Source organism: Glycine max, chromosome 19, assembly GCF_000004515.6.
Source record: "Glycine max cultivar Williams 82 chromosome 19, Glycine_max_v4.0, whole genome shotgun sequence".
NCBI lineage: Eukaryota > Viridiplantae > Streptophyta > Magnoliopsida > Fabales > Fabaceae > Glycine > Glycine max.
This window is the reverse complement of record NC_038255.2, coordinates 20,350,316-20,367,794: the sequence shown is the minus strand read 5'-3', so window position 1 is coordinate 20,367,794 and position 17,479 is coordinate 20,350,316.

Below are 17,479 nucleotides of genomic sequence, written 5' to 3'. Positions count from 1 at the left end.
ATGCGACCTTTCTTTGGTCCTTGTGAGGTGCTTGGCACCCATCGTTAGGCAATTTGTGAAAATCCGGGAACGACAAGTCATGGTCACCCGCGACTCTCGTCAACCGAGAGGAGCGAAATTAGTGTCATACACTAATTTTCGTCCGGGTACCTTTGCTTGATGACATGCGACCTTTCTTTGGTCCTTGTGAGGTGCTTGGCACCCATCATTAGGCAATTTGTGAAAATCCGGGAACGACAAGTCATGGTCACCCGCGACTCTCGTCAACCGAGAGGAGCGAAATTAGTGTCATACACTAATTTTCGTCCGGGTACCTTTGCTTGATGACATGCGACCTTTCTTTGGTCCTTGTGAGGTGCTTGGCATCCATCATTAGGCAATTTGTTAAAATCCGGGAACAACAAGTCATTTGCATGTGGAGATTTTATGGTCACCCGCGACTCTCGTCAAATCGAGAGGAACGAAATTAGTGTCTTATCTTTACTTTCCTTTTATCTCCAATAAAAGACAAGTAAAGAGGGGCAACTGTCATACCCTAATTTCGTCCGGGGACCTTTGCTTGATGACATGCGACCTTTCTTTGGTCCTTGTGAGGTGCTTGGCATCCATCATTGGGCAATTTGTGAAATTCCAGGACATGCCGAAAAACCAAAAAAATATTGATGCACAATCCGTAAGTTTCCGTGACACACCGGAAATCAAATGGAAGCATCGTTGCATAATTAAGTGAGATTCCGTAACATTCCGTAAGTCAAAAAGGGGATGATTATGTAATCCGCAAGGTTCCGTAACATTACGGAAAGAAAACAAGTATCGTTACGAGATTCGTAAGTTTCCGTAACTTTACGAAAAAAGAATCACCAAAAAAGGTAAGGGGGTGAACTTATCAAGATAGGGGTGTAAATAGCAATTCAAATCTAGGCCCTTCCAGAACATTTTGGAAGTTGGGTTGCTTAAGGAGGAAGCAACTGGGCGGCAAGCTCCTCCACGTTTTTGAAAAATGGTTTTTGGGGCTTCCGCGGCTTCCGTAATACTTCCGTAAAATTTCAGAAAACCTTGGGTAAGCATATTTCACTTAACATTGGTGAAAGGGAAGAGAAAAAAGATGAAAATCAAATTCGAAAACAGTTCCGTAAGGCTTCCGTAACTTTTCCGTAAAATACGAAAAGGGGGGTGAACTTAGTAATTCGGGTGCGCTTAGAAATCTTCTTCATTAAGTCTTTGGGCGGCAAGCACCTCCCTTTTTTTCTATAAATAGGGGAGGGGGGAGCTGTTTCAAAATGTTCAAGACCCCTTTGGCTATGCATTTCGGCTATTTTGGGAAAAAAACACGTTTTCGTGAAGAAAAATCAAGTCGAAGTACTTCCGTAACGCTTCCGTAAGCGATTCTGTGGAAATTCTTCATCGTTCTTCGTCGTTCTTCACCGTTCTTCATCCGTTCTTCGTTCTTCAGCGGGTAAGTTTTCGAATTCGAGACTTTCAATTCATTTCTTGTTTTGTGTACTTTCACTTTAATTTCGTTTACTTTCAGTTTTCTTTTCTTCCGTTTTTAACGTGCTTTAACCATTTATTTAAGCCGTTTTCTCGTCTAATAAATGATAAAATGAATTTCAACCGATCATTTGTGTTGTAATCTCGTTTAATCACTGTTAAAACGAAATCTAACCGATCGTTCACGCTATAACCTCGGTTAAACCAAAAAAAGTAAAATAATAATAAAATAATCAAAATATCTTGAAAAATAATAATAAAATAATCAAAATATCTTTGAATAAGATAATAAAAAAAAATCAATCGGACGTTTTTCTTTGTAAGTTTCCTTGAATGAATTGATTAATAACCAAAGTGAAACTAAGACTAAAATCAACTCACAAATCAAGTTTTTTTCCGAAAAATCACGAAAAACCGTTTTAAGGTCCAACGCCTTAAACGGTCCTCTTTGCTTTTATCGGTTAACATGGACCGTTCAAAAGCATAAAATCAACATGTGACTTTACCGCTTTTGCAAGAACTACGTAGGTCTGATTTCCTCATCGCGATTGAGGATACGTAGGAGCAAAAGCCCCGCTTTTGTCGACCACCCCGAGAGATCGTTAATGGTCCAACACCTTAACGTTTCTCTCCTTTCAAAATCAAAAGATCATTTAATGGTCCAACACCTTAAATGACCTTTTTGTTCAATCAAAATATATCTTGCAAAAAGATAAAAAAACAACTTAACCAAACACTTTGTTCCGAAAGAACTACGTAGGTCTGATTTCCTCATCACAAATTGAGGAATACGTAGGAGCAAAGGGAAACACCCTTGTCGACCACAAAAAAGAAAAAAAATATAGAAAGGGTATAAAGGATATAAGAACATAAAAGGGAACATAAAAATCAAAGTCATGTTTGCACATTCGATTAAAGGCTGCCGTCCCTTGGGACGGACGTGTGGGGTGCTAATACCTTCCCCGTGCGTAAATACAACTCCCGAACCTTTCACTTAAAAGTTCGTAGATCGCGTCTTTTCCGGTTTTTCCGACGTTTTCCTCAAATAAACGTTGGTGGCGACTCCGCGCGTATTCCTTTCATGGAACACGCATCCCGCGAGTCACGCGTCGCCCTCCCGCCGAAGGGTAGGTTGCGACACTAAGCATAATATTGTTTGACGACATCAGAGTTCACGGGTGAAGGTAGCTCTTCGCCATCCATGTTGGTCAGCACCAGGGCTCCTCCGGAAAAAGCCCTCTTCACAACAAAAGGCCCTTCGTAGTTCGGGGCCCATTTCCCTCGATGGTCCTTGACAGCATGGGACATTTTCTTTAGCACAAGGTCTCCCTCATGGAACTTGCGTAAGCGTACTTTCTTGTCGAATGCACTCTTCATTCTTTGCTGGTATAAGCGCCCATGACTCATGGCCGTTAAGCGCTTACCCTCAATGAGGTTGAGCTGATCATAGCGTGTTTGAGCCCACTCTGATTCCTTTTATCCGGATTCTGCCAAGATCCTTAATGACGGGACTTCTACCTCAAACGGTAACACAGCCTCCATCCCATATACCAATGAGAACGGCGTTGCCCCAGTTGACGTTCGCACTGAAGTCCGGTAACCGTGTAACGCGAATGGGAGCATCTCGTGCCAATCCTTGTATGACACGGTCATCTTTTGGATAATCTTTTTGATATTCTTATTGGCCACTTCCACGGCTCCATTCATCTTTGGCCGGTAGGGCGTGGAATTGTGATGCTGGATTTTAAACTCCTCGCACATTTCCGCCATCATCTTATTATTCAGGTTGGTGCCGTTGTCCGTGATAATCTTCCTTGGCAAACCATATCGGCAGATGATCTCTTTCTTAATGAACCTGACCACCACATTCCTCGTGACATTGGAATATGAAGCCGCCTCGACCCACTTGGTGAAATAATCTATCGCTACGAGGATGAAGCGATGACCATTCGAGGCCTTGGGCTCAATGGCCCCGATGACATCTATTCCCCACATGGAGAAAGGCCAAGGGGCGGACATGAGATTCAGAGGATGTGGTGGGGCATTGACATTATCTGCGAATGCTTGACATTTGTGGCACTTCCTCACATGGACACAACAATCACTTTCCATGGTAAGCCAGTAATAACCTGCTCTTATGATCTTCCTGGCCATAGCATGCCCATTGGCGTGCGTTCCAAACGAGCCCTCATGGACTTCTTCGATCATGTGATTTGCCTCCTTGGCATCCACACACCGCAGGAGTGTCATGTCGTGATTTCTTTTATACAGTATGCTTCCGCTCATGAAGAAACCGGCTGCCAACCTCCTCAATGTCCTTTTATCGTTGTCGGCAATCTCTGGCGGGTATTCTTTGCTTACGACATATCGCTTGATGTCGAAATACCAAGGCTTTCCGTCCCGTTCCTCTTCCACTTGGCAACAATGTGCGGGTTTGCCACGACACCACAATTCAATGTAGGGTAGATCCCCGTGCGGTGTTAGCTGGAACATAGACGCCAACGTAGCGAGTGCGTCCGCCATTTGATTTTCCTCGCGGGGAACATGATGGAAGGAGATCTCATCGAAAGTCTTAGCCAATTCCTTGATATAGGCTTTGTAGGGTATCAGCTTGGGATCTCTAGTTTCCCATTCCCCTCTCAGCTGATGGATTACCAACGCTGAGTCGCCGTACACCTTGAGTAGTTTGACATTGGAGTCAATTGCTGCCTGGACAGCTAGGGCACATGCTTCATATTCGGCCATGTTGTTGGTGCAGTCGAATCCTAGCCTGGCTGTGAAAGGTACACATTGATTGTCCGGAGAGACCAACACTGCCCCAACGCCATGACCTAGAATGTTTGAAGCTCCGTCAAACCATACAGTCCATTTGTCCCGATCTTCGTCCAACTTTTCCTCGAACAAGGCCATGATGTCCTCATCCGGGAACTCCGGATGCATGGGCTGGTAGTCGTTAAGAGGCTGTTGAGCCAAATAATCTGCCAAAGCGCTTCCTTTAATCGCCTTTTGGGTGACGTAGACTATATCAAACTCAGATAGCAAGACTTGCCACCGGGCGATTCGTCCTGTGAGAGCTGGCTTTTCAAAGATGTACTTAACGGGGTCCATTTTGGATATCAACCAGGTAGTATGGCTCAGCATGTATTGCCTTAGGCGATGGGATGCCCATACTAAAGCACAACACGTTCTTTCGAGCAAGGAGTAATTCATCTCACAGGTCGTGAACTTCTTACTTAGGTAGTAAACAGCGCGCTCTTTCTTCCCGGATTCGTCATGTTGCCCCAGCATACACCCCATTGACTCGTCCAAGATTGTCATGTACAAAATGAGAGGCCTTCCCGGTACTGGTGGCATAAGCACGGGAGGATTCATTAGGCACTTTTTGATCCTTCCAAAAGCCTCTTGGAAATCCTCATTCCACCGATCAGTTTGGTTTTTGCGCAAGAGTTTAAACAACGGCTCACAAATGGCGGTGAGCTGCGATATGAATCTGGCAATATAATTCAAGCGCCCCAGGAAACCTCGGACTTGCCTCTCTGTACGGGGTTCTGGCATCTCAAGGATAGCCTTCACTTTTTCGGGATCTACCTCTATCCCTTTCTGGCTTACAATGAAACCAAGCAATTTCCTTGATTTGACCCCGAAGGTACACTTAGCGGGGTTCAACCTTAATTGATATTTCTTAAGCCTTTCGAACAATTTCCGCAGGTTGACAAGGTGTTCTTCCTCGGATTTAGATTTAGCAATTATGTCGTCCACGTAGACCTCGATCTCTTGATGCATCATATCATGGAACAAAGCTACCATGGCCCGTTGATAAGTTGCCCCGGCATTCTTGAGTCCCAAGGACATCACCTTGTAACAGAATGTTCCCCACAGGGTGACGAAAGTAGTCTTTTCCATATCCTCGGGCGCCATCTTTATCTGATTGTAACCAGAGAAACCGTCCATGAAGGAAAATAAAGCGAAATTGGCCGTGTTATCCACGAGGATATCGATGTGTGGTAAAGGAAAATTGTCCTTGGGACTGGCCCGATTCAGGTCCCGATAATCCACACACATTCGTACTTTTCCATCTTTCTTAGGAACTGGTACGATGTTGGCAACCCATTCTGGATACCGAGCGACGGCCAGAAATCCAGCGTCAAATTGCTTCTTCACTTCTTCTTTTATTTTCAAGGATGTTTCGGGCTTCATCCTTCTCAGTTTCTGTTTTACCGGGGAACACTCGGGATTTAGAGGTAATCGGTGCTGTACAATGTCAGAACTCAAACCGGGCATATCTTGGTATGACCAAGCAAAGATGTCTTGGTAGTCTTTTAGCAGGATTATTAATTCTTCACGGATAGGTGCGGTAATACCTGTACCTATCTTTACTTCCCTCTTTCCACTGCCAATTCCTAAGTTTACTAGCTCTGTTTCTTCTTGATGAGGCCCCGTTTCTTGGTCCTCATGGGCGACCATTCTTTCTAGTTCTGGGGGAAGTCCCACATCCTCATCTCCTTCATCTTCCGTTTGATTCATTTCTCGCTCGAAGTCGATAGGCGGGTCCCAGGTATTAGTACCTTCGGGGGACTCGTCATCGGATCTGCCGTTTCAGAAAAAGAAGTAAACATGCAAATGAATGAGAATGGGTAGAGACCAGGAACAGATGAAGAAAGATCCTTGTATTATAAATTCAAAAACAAAAGACACAAAGCATTAACAAAAGGAAAAAAACTCTAAAGCCTAGGCCCAACTATAGAGCTTTTAAAACCGTAAAGGTTTACATTATGCTCGTTGCGTAAATGCCGGGGCGTTCCTCCACTCGCCAATTTCCCAGCTGGAAATCAGGAGGGCATGGTCGTACCAAATCCAAAGTACTCGGAATATCATCCTCGCATATCGCGAACGCTTGACCTTTGTCTCCCAGACCCGCGCTTATAAAGCTTCTACTTATGTGGCAGGGCGGGCTTCCTTCACTTTCTTGTCTCCAACGCGAGCTTTGACCACTGTTCTTCCTTCCCGCGATGCTTCTTTTCATGTCCGCCTGAGTGGGCTTATAGCCTAAACCATACTTCCCACGATTTCCTTGGGTATTTATCAGGCTAGTTATGCCGCCGTTGTTTTTGCCTAAACCCATCCCGGGTTCATAACCGTTCCCCAACATAACTCGGGCCATCATTACCACTGCATCGGACAGACAAGGCTGCCCAAAGAGGGAGTCCACGGAGGAGATGCTGACCACCTCAAAAGACTGGAAAGCAGTTTCTAACGATTCTTCTGCGGCTTCCACATAAGGCATGGAGGATGGGCAGCTTACCAAGATATCTTCCTCGCCTGACACGATGACCAAGTGCCCCTCCACTATGAATTTCAGCTTTTGGTGGAGTGTAGAAGGCACAACTCCCACTGAGTGAATCCACGGGCGCCCCAACAGGCAGCTGTAGGGGGGTTAATATCCATTATTTGGAAGGTGACTTGACAGGTGTGAGGGCCTATTTGTACTGGGAGATCGATCTCTCCCCTAACCTCTCGGCGAGTGCCGTCGAAGGCCCGAACCACCATTGAACTTGGTTTTAAGTGGGAAGCATTGAATGGCAACTTCTCCAAAGTGCTCTTAGGCATCACGTTTAAACTGGAACCATTATCGGTGAGTACCTTGGCTACGATATGGTCCATACACTTGACTGATACGTGTAAAGCCTTATTATGCCCTCTCCCCTCGGTGGGGATTTCTTCTTCGGCGAAGGCAAGATAGTTGTTGGCAGTGATATTGTTAACCAGCCCTCCGAAACCTTCTACCGAGATATCTTGGGCCACGTGAGCCTCGTTTAGCACTTTTACTAGCAGAGCCCGATGAGGCTCGGAGCTCATAAGTAACTCCAACAGCGAGACCCTAGCCGGGGTTTTGTTGAGCTGTTCGATAACCTTGAATTCGCTCTGTTGAATTATCCGAAGGAACTCGCTGGCTTCCTCTAGCGACACCTCCTTTCTACCATCCTTTTTCTCCGGGGGCCCTTTTGCTGGAATATCTTTATTCGAAGCGTGGGGTGCTTCGCCATCTTGTTCCTCCACCACTTTTCCTTTTCCCTTGACGTCGACGGGTTGGACTGGTAGGTCCGGAGGTGCGAACACACGACCACTACGGGTCACACCACTCAGTCCCGTGATATTTGTTACTTTAGCTGACAGCGAGCTGACGTCAGTGACTTCTTCTTCCTTCTCCCCCGGAGGTGTATATCTCCACGGGACCGCGTGGCTATTTTGGTACGGGAAAGGAACAGGTTTGGCTATTAAAGGGTGTCCGGGCTTTTGCGAAGCTGCGCTTTTAGTGAAGTATATCACCAAGGGTTTGGGCTTCACAACACCGCTCCCCTCCGTAGATTGCATGCATATATGTTGCTCTTCTTTTCCTTCAATGCCGACTTCCAGTCGACCTTGATCTATCATCCGCTGTAATAATTCCTCTACTTCCAAACACGTCTCCATGTCATGCATCTCGCCGGAGTGTAGCAGACAGGAATCCTCCTTACATCCACTATGGGGAATCACACCTCCTTTTTGTAGGGCCTCAAAGATAAACCTCCTAGGGGTTGCCACATCCCTTAAAGGTTTAGACCTGTGCGGCCTATCGGACTCAACTGCATTAACCGCTCCCCCTCCATGATTGGCGAGCGGGTTGGTTCTCACATTGGGTCGATCCTCTTGGAAAGTCAGCCATCCGGCATCCATTAAATGTTGGACCTTGTATTTAAGGGCCAAGCATTTTTCGACGGAATGCCCCGGGACACCCCCATGGTACTTGCAAGTTGCGTTAGGGTCATACCACTTCGGGAAAGGGGGTTCGAGGACCCTTCCGGGAGTTACCACGGCCAAATGATTGGCGATGAGGGATGGTAGAAGATCTTCGTACGTCATTGGGAGCGGGGTGAATTCCGGCAATGGCCTCGGAGGGAAGTTCCTTGTCGTGTTGGAATTACCGGCCGGTCGAGTCGTGTTCGGAGTCGGAACTTGGGGAGCTTCCCTCTGGGTGGGTGCCTTAGGCTGCACGGGTGTTGAACTAGAGGCGTTCCCAGCATGAGCCAAGAAGCTTGGGTGATGTTGCGCGTACTGATGGGTACCATGAGGTGTTTGCTGGGGTTTGACCCACGCGGGTGTTGAAGAGACGGCATGGGCATCTCCTTCCTTCCTTTTTGCCCCTGTTGCCCCGATTCTTTTGGCATTCGCGTTTGTGGAGGAAACATAATCAAACTTTCCTCTTTTCAATCCAACCTCGATTCTTTCCCCGGCAAACACCAGATCCGCAAAGCTGGACGGCATGTAACCCACTAGCTTCTCATAGTAGAACACTGGCAGAGTGTCTACCATCATGGTGATCATCTCTCTCTCAACCATGGGAGGAGCTACTTGTGCCGCCAAATCCCTCCATCGCTGCGCATATTCTTTAAAGGTTTCGCCCTCTTTCTTGAACATATTCTGCAGTTGAGTACGGTCAGGAGCCATATCAGAATTGTACTGATACTGCCTTAGGAAGGCGGTAATCAGATCCTTCCAAGTACGGATACGGGAAGCTTACAAATTAGTGTACCACACTACCGCAGCTCCGGCCAAGCTATCCTGAAAGAAGTGTATCAACAGCTTTTCATCTTTAGAGTGGGCGCCCATCTTACGGCAGTACATTTTGAGATGGTTTTTGGGACAAGTCGTCCCTTTATACTTGTCGAAGTCCGGCACTTTGAACTTCGGGGGAATAACAACATCGGGTACTAAGCAAAGATCCGTCATGTCTGCAAACGGATAGTCCCCAAATCCTTCCACAGCCCTCAATCTTTCCTCGAGGAGATCGAGTTTCCTTCTTTCTTCAGTTGCCGGGGGCGGCCCTTCCATGGACAAAACTATTGGCAATGCTGCAATGTTGGGTTGAGGCAACGTGCCTGGTGCCGGCCCCTCGGGGATCGGGGGATAGAACTCGACATCCCTTCGAGCATAATCTTGAGGGTCTTTATGGACTTCGTCGGGCTGCTGAGGAGGCTCTCTTTCATGGACGGGAGAGGCAATGTGGCCCGCATCTTCTTGCAAGACGGGTGGTGAATAGTTGGGCGGCAATCCATAAGGGTAAGCCGCTCGGTTGTATCCCAGGTGAGGGCTGCCATCGTGCCCCAGTGTGTCCCTTCCCCGTCCTACTATGTTTGAGGGAGGATGGTGCATAGTTGCCAAGAGAGTCGGGTCTGCTTCGGCAGCCGAACTGACAGCGGCGGCGGTGGCCGCATTCTTCTCTATGAGCTGCTTCATACTTAACATGGCCTCCATCATGGAGGCCATTTGTTCTTTCAGAGCCGACATGTCGGCTTTCATCTGTTCCTGCGTCTCCTCTTGATCACCCATCGTTCTAGATTTGGATCTGGTGCGATAGGGATCCCTTGCGGCGCGTTTAGTTATGGTGTTTTTCCCTAAAAAACCAAACGTGAGGAGTGGGTAAAGAAAGAAAATGCATGCTAGAGATGAAATGTAGGAGTGATTTGATTTGCACAAGCTTTTTGGAGTAGAAACATGGGACCAACTCATTTTATTTCAAAAAAGAAGTCGTATCCAGTCAAGGTCTGAGAGACCATACAAGTTTCCTAACGATTTCTAATTATGTGGGCCATTAAGTCTATCATATGCTGACAATAGCCGAGAAGCCCATGAATCTCTTTGGGGGTGGAGTAGGTGTCTGCCATCGCCTTGGCCTTGGCTAACAAGCGGGGAAGTTCTTGACTCCCGTTCAAGGTAAGAGCAAACCGGTCCATCCACATGGTTGCCTCTTGGTGTAAAGAGTCGATCACCCTTCCTCTAGCCTCTTTTTCCGCATATACTTGAGCATACTCATCCGCGATTCTATGCTCGTGGGCCGTGGCTAGACCTAACTCTTCTTGGTACTTGGCGATGATAGCTAGCATGTTGGTCTCCGTCTCGCATAAATGCTGAGACAAGCTTCTTTTGGACCTTGAACAAGCAATTAACTCCTCTTTCAGAACCATGCTATGTGCTCGCGACTGGTCTCTTTCTTCCCTTCGCAACTTGAGTTCGCTATTGCTACCCCATAGAGCTCCGCGAAACTTGTTCCGGCCATACTCTTCCTTGTGAGCCCTCTTGGTCTCTTGTTCAAGGGCTCTTGCAGTAATTGCATTCTCTTCCCGTAACCCGGCACACTCCTTCCGAACGTGTGTAGCGGCCAACTTGAACTTCTCCTTGGCAAGTTTTGCCTTTCCTAACTCGCTTTTGAGAGTTTGGACTTCTTCGTCCTCTTCCGGTGCTTCAAAACTCTCTTCGCTGACGACTTTTAACTTGGCGAGCCAATCTAAACCTCGTATATGAACTTTCAGCCATTCGTGGTACCCACCAATGATGCCATTACGAATGCCTCTAAGCTCTTGATCTTTCCTTAACGGGGTTTCCCATGCCTTATGGATTCTTTGTATAGTCTTGGAACTTTGTGCGCCGAGATCCCTCACAAGGAAAGGAGACATGCTTTCTTCCGTCGGTGCTCCCCTCATGGGGTACCCTAGTTGTCTTATAGCGAGCGCGGGATTGTAGTTAATACAACCCCTCGTTCCTACCAGCGGAATGTTTGGGTATCCTCCACATGAGAAAAGGACTCCTTCTTTTCCTTCCTTCCATCGGGGGAACCAACTGATTGTTCTACCTCCTATCCCGGCCAAGAGCTGGTCCCAATCTATTCTCCTCTTTTCAGTGCACGAGCGATGGCTCAGGAGCGGACATGGATGTCTTGTGTCTTGTCGGAACAAGTGCGAAACCAACCAAACACAGAGGGCGGGTAAGCAACAGATGATCCGTGCGCTACTCTTTTCGCACCTTCGGTCAAATGTGTCCAATAGATCTGCCAAGACAGCTACCACCGGACTTTCCTTGCTATGGTGGTAGGCAAGGAAAGCGTCGATTGTTGCTAGGTCTACCAAACCATCCACGTTCGGAAAGAGGACGACTCCAAAAATTAGCAAAGCTAACACATCCATAAACGGGACCCAGTCTCCTTGATTGGCCATACCCCTCGCCTTGTCTTCTAGGTACCTCTGTGGTAGGCCCGCTATGTCGTTCCGAGTCTGTTTTATGTGGTCCAAACCTCTTGCTGAATCCTTGACCACAGTTGCAATTCTGCTCAAAGAGGGGAGACACCCGGAGGAAAGGTATGGTTTTCTTCCCCCGAGAGGACACCCTAGAATTTCCTCAAATTCTTCAATGGTTGGTACCAATTGGAAGTCTCCGAATGTGAAGCATCTCAAAGGCTGGTCGTAGTATTGGGTAAGTGATACAATGGCTTCTATGGACACCTCTGCTATGGTTAACTCTAAGATCTTTCCGTAAGTCTTGCGGAAGGCTTGCATTTGGAGGGGTTCCATCAACCGCCCTAATTCCTTGATGCTGGTGGTATCTAGGCTTTTGACCTTGACTTGGTAGAACCTCTTGCCGGTTTGATTTGTTCCCATGCTTACTAAAGTGAGACAAAAGCTGGTGCAAATCAAAACTCCGATATCTCATGGGTGGGATGGATGAATGCATGATGGAATGCATATGACACAGATGCAATCTAGGAATGCGGGGGTCCGGGGAATTTGTCCCCTTCTTAGATACGACGTCTAGGGGTAGCAAAATGCCCCAACGCACGTTTTTAAGAAGGCGACACGGACCCTCCGTCGGTTTGTTTACAGTAGGGATCAAGACAGAACCCATATGCAATGCCTATACAAAAGACACAATGCGGGAATGTACACAGTATGACAATATTTACCGAACATAAGCAAAAGGGTATATGATACTCATGCATGGCAGTGTGAAAAATGGCACGCAGCGTGTTTGCTCCGTGCCCCTATTTAAGGGACCTATAAGGGAAAAAGCTAACTAGGCTTTTAGTAATAACCCCCAAGGTAGTCATATCTCTCTTGATGGTTTCTAGAGGTATCATCCCCTTCGAAGAACATATTGCAGCAGTAGGGACTACTAGCAACAATAAGTTTTCAAAGAGAAAAGCTCTAGATGAGGGTTCACTGTAACCAAGCAAGTCGGAGACCTAGCATGATCACAGATTCACCTCCACTCCTTATGTTCCCATGAACCCGGGTATAGTGCCCTTTTTCACTCACAGTGTGTGCAAATAGTGTTAGTGTCTGTGTGCATCAAATGAATAAATATTTACCTCATGCATACATTCTAAAACGCACTAAAAGCAACAAATAGTTTATATACACAAGAACATAAGACAAATAAAGGGAAACCAACAAAGGAGAAAGTCATGATAAAACATTGCACAAGATTAAATGGCCTAACTCTCTAAAAAACAGTCCCCAGTGGAGTCGCCAACTGTCGCAACCTACCCTTCGGCGGGAGGGCGACGCGTGACTCGCGGGATGCGTGTTCCACGAAAGGAATACGCGTGGAGTCGCCACCAACGTTTATTTGAGGAAAATGTCGGAAAAACCGGAAAAGACGCGATCTACGAACTTTTAAGTGAAAGGTTCGGGAGTTGTATTTACGCACGGGGAAGGTATTAGCACCCCACACGTCCGTCCCAAGGGACGGCAGCCTTTAATCGAATGTGCAAACATGACTTTGATTTTTACGTTCCCTTTTATGTCCTTATATCCTTTATACCCTTTTTATATTTTTTCTTTTTTGTGGTCGACAAGGGTGTTTCCCTTTGCTCCTACGTATTCCTCAATTTGGGATGAGAAAATCAGACCTACGTAGTTCTTTCTTATCAAGTGATTCTTTTTTACTTAAGTGGTGATCATTTTAAGGCGTTGGACCTTAAAAATGATCCATTTTACTTAGTGAGAAATTGAAATGACAAACTTCAAAAGCCTATTTTTGTGGATGAGCTTGACTAGGCGAGTTGATTTTAGCCTTAGTTTCACTTTAGTTATTAATCAATTCGATTAAGAATGAGAAATCCCAAAGAGAAAAACGTCCGATTGATTTTCCGCTTTATTTTACTAAAAGATGTTTTTTGATTATTATATTATTTTTTTACCTCTTTTTGATTTCCAACGTGGTTACGGCACGACCGAACGGTCGGAATTCATTTTAACCGAAGTTAACGGATAATACAATTCAAACGTTCGGTGGAAATTTATTTTATTTTTAAGTTAAGCGAGAAATGACTTAAGTAAAATGGCTTAAGCACGTCAAGAGGGGGTATAAAAAGTAAACAAAACGAGAATAAAAATGCACGAAACACAATGTGGACCACCATGGGTGCATAGAATGAATCGAAACGCTTGGTTCGAGGTACTTACCCGTTGAAGATCGAAGAACGATGAAGAACGGATGAAGAACGTCGAAGAACGGTTGAAACTTTTGCGAAATTCCTCACGGAAAACGTTACGGAAACGTTTCGGAAGCGCCTCGGCTTAGATTTTCTTCACGAAAATAATTTTTCCAAGCAAATTCGAAAGAGAGAGAAGTGCCTAAGGGGCTGGGACCCTTTCTTCTTCATTTCCTCCCCTATTTATAGCAAAATAGGGGAGGTGGTTGCCGCCCAGCTCGCCCAGGCGAGCCAGGTTGCTTCCTCCAGAAGCAACAGCCTTCTGGAGGAATATTTTGGAGGGCCCAAGTGGGCCTGGGTGCTATTTGCACCCCCATTTTTACTAAGTACACCCCCCTCTGTTTTTTTTGGTGATTCTTTTTCCGTAAAGTTACGGAAACTTACGAATTCTGTAACGATACTTGTTTTCTTTCCGTAATGTTACGGAACCCCGCGGATTACATAATCATCCCCTTTTTGACTTACGGAATGTTACGGAACCTCACTTAATTATGCAACGATGCTTCCATTTGATTTCCGGTGTGACACGGAAACTCACGGATTGTGCATCTATATTTTTTTGGTTAATAAATATTTACCTCATGCATACATTCTAAAACACACTAAAAGCAACAAACAGTTTATATACATAAGAACATAAAACAAATAAAGGGAAACCAACAAAGGAGAAAGTCATGATAAAACATTGCACAAGATTAAATGGCCTAACTCTTTTTGATGATGACAATCCCTGAAATCAAGGTGTCGCAACCTACCCTTCGGCGGGAGGGCGACGCGTGACTCGCGGGATGCGTGTTCCACGAAAGGAATACGCGCGGAGTCGCCACCAACGTTTATTTGAGGAAAACGTCGGAAAAACCGGAAAAGACGCGATCTACGAACTTTTAAGTGAAAGGTTCGGGAGTTGTATTTACGCACGGGGAAGGTATTAGCACCCCACACGTCCGTCCCAAGGGACGGCAGCCTTTAATCGAATGTGCAAACATGACTTTGATTTTTATGTTCCCTTTTATGTTCTTATATCCTTTATACCCCTTTTTATATTTTTTCCTTTTTTGTGGTCGACAAGGGTGTTTCCCTTTGCTCCTACGTATTCCTCAATTTGGGATGAGAAAATCAGACCTACGTAGTTCTTTCGGAACAAAGTGATTGGTTAAGTTGTTTTTGTCCTTTTTGCAAAATATGTTTTTATTGAACAAAAAGGTCATTTAAGGTGTTGGACCATTAAATGATCTTTTGATTTTGAAAGGTGAGAAACGTTAAGGCGTTGGACCATTAACGATCTCTTGTTTTTGAAAGGAGAGAAACGTTAAGGCATTGGACCATTAACGATCTCTTGGGGTGGTCGACAAAAGCGGGGCTTTTGCTCCTACGTATCCTCAATGAGGAACTCAGACCTACGTATCCTCAATGAGGAACTCAGACCTACGTAGTTCTTTCGGAACAAAGTGTTTCTTTTTTATTTTAAGAGGTGATCATTTTAAGGCGTTGGACCTTAAAAATGATCCATTTTACTTAGTGAGGAAATGAAACGACAAACTTCAAAAGCCTATTTTTATGGACGAGCTTGACTAGGCGAATTGATCTTAGCCTTTAGTTTCACTTTAGTTATTAACCAATTCGATTAAGAATGAGAAATCCCAAAGAGAAAACGTCCGATTGATTTTCCGCTTTATTTTACTAAAAGATGTTTTTTTTTTATTATTTATATTATTTTTTACCTCTTTTTGATTTCCAACGTGGTTACGGCATGACCGAACGGTCGAAATTTATTTTAACCGAAGTTAACGGATAATGCAATTCAAATGTTCGGTGAAAATTTATTTTATTTTTAAGTTAAGCGAGAAATGACTTAAGTAAAATGGCTTTAAGCGCGTCAACAGGGGGTATAAAGAGTAAACAAAATGAGAATCAAAATGCACGAAACACAATGTGGACCACTACGGGTGCATAGAATGAATCGAAAAGCTTGGTTCGAGGTACTTACCCGTTGAAGATCGAAGAACGATGAAGAACGAATGAAGAACGTCGAAGAACGGTTCAAACCTTTGCGAGATTCCTCACGGAAAACGTTACGGAAACGTTTCGGAAGCGCCTCGGCTTAGATTTTCTTCACGGAAACAATTTTTCCAAGCAAATTCGAAAGAGAGAGAAGTGCCTAAGGGGCTGGGACCCTTTCTTCTTCATTTCCTCCCCTATTTATAGCAAAATAGGGGAGGTGGTTGCCGCCCAGCTCGCCCAGGCGAGCTCAGCTCGCCCAGGCGAGCAGGGTTGCTTCCTCTAGAAGCAACCGCCTTCTGGAGGAATCTTCTGGAGGGCCCAAATGGGCCTGGGTGCTATTTGCACCCCCCTTTTTACTAAGTACACCCCCCTCTGCTGTTTTTTGGTGATTCTTTTTTCGTAAAGTTACGGAAACTTACGAATTTCGTAACGATACTTGTTTTCTTTCCGTAATGTTACGGAACCTTGCGGATTACATAATCATCCCCTTTTTGACTTACGGAATGTTACGGAACCTCACTTAATTATGCAACGATGCTTCCCTTTGATTTCCGGTGTGTCACGGAAACTTACGGATTGTGCACATATATTTTTTTGATTTTTTTTGGGCATGTCCTGGAATTTCACAAATTGCCTAATGATGGGTGCCAAGCACCTCACGAGGACCAAAGAATGGTCGCACGTTATCAAGCAAAGGTCCCCGGACGAAATTAGGGTATGACACAAGGCAAGCTATATACAATATGATAGCACGTTCACACAACCCTTACTCCCCCTATCTTTTGGCATGTATGCCTAATTTTACTTAATTCTAATTGATTTCTAACCCAAGCTCTCTCAAGTTCTCTCCCCCTTTGGCAACATCAAAAAGAACTAAGCAATACAAACAAAATCCAAACATAGCCAAACATGAAACCAAAATAAATCCACACATTGTTATAACCAACCAAAGCAAAGTCCTGAAATATAATAATAGTGCAAGAGTACGATAACTAGAGCAACAAAAAGCCAAATACACGACGATAAAACAAAGTACTAAGAATACTTAATTACTAATAAGACTTAGTCATAATAATAATAACAATTAATCTAAGAGGATGATGGAGGCGGTGGTGGTGGATCAAAGCAACTACGGATGAAGGAGACATCTTCTTCAACTTGTGTGAGGCGAATATCCATGCCGGCAAAGCGTGTATCCAATGAGTCGAAACGTTCACCAACATAAGAACGAAGACCTCGTAATTCGGTAAGGACTTCATTCAGGAGTGCTGAATCTTCACGCTGAGGAGGAGGTGAAGGAGTACGTTCATCTTGAGGAGGGAGTGCGTCTTTCTTCAGCCATTGACCATTCTGATCCTTACGGTACCCAAAGGAGGTCACTGCACCAACACCAATTGCAAAGGAACGCTTGACTTGAACAAAGGGTTCATCATCAAGCGGAATTTGAAAATGACGCAAAAACAGAGTAATCAAATGTGGATAAGGGAGAGGTGCATTAGCCCGTAATGCCTTATGCATTCGGTACCGAACCAAATGGGCCCAGTCGATCTGACGACCGGTAAGAAAAGCCCACATAAGAATCAAATCCTCCTCAGAGGCTTGTGCTAAATTTGAAGAGCGGGGAAGCAAAATTCTAACAATTATATAATGCATGATGCGATTATCAAATGTGAATGACCCGGC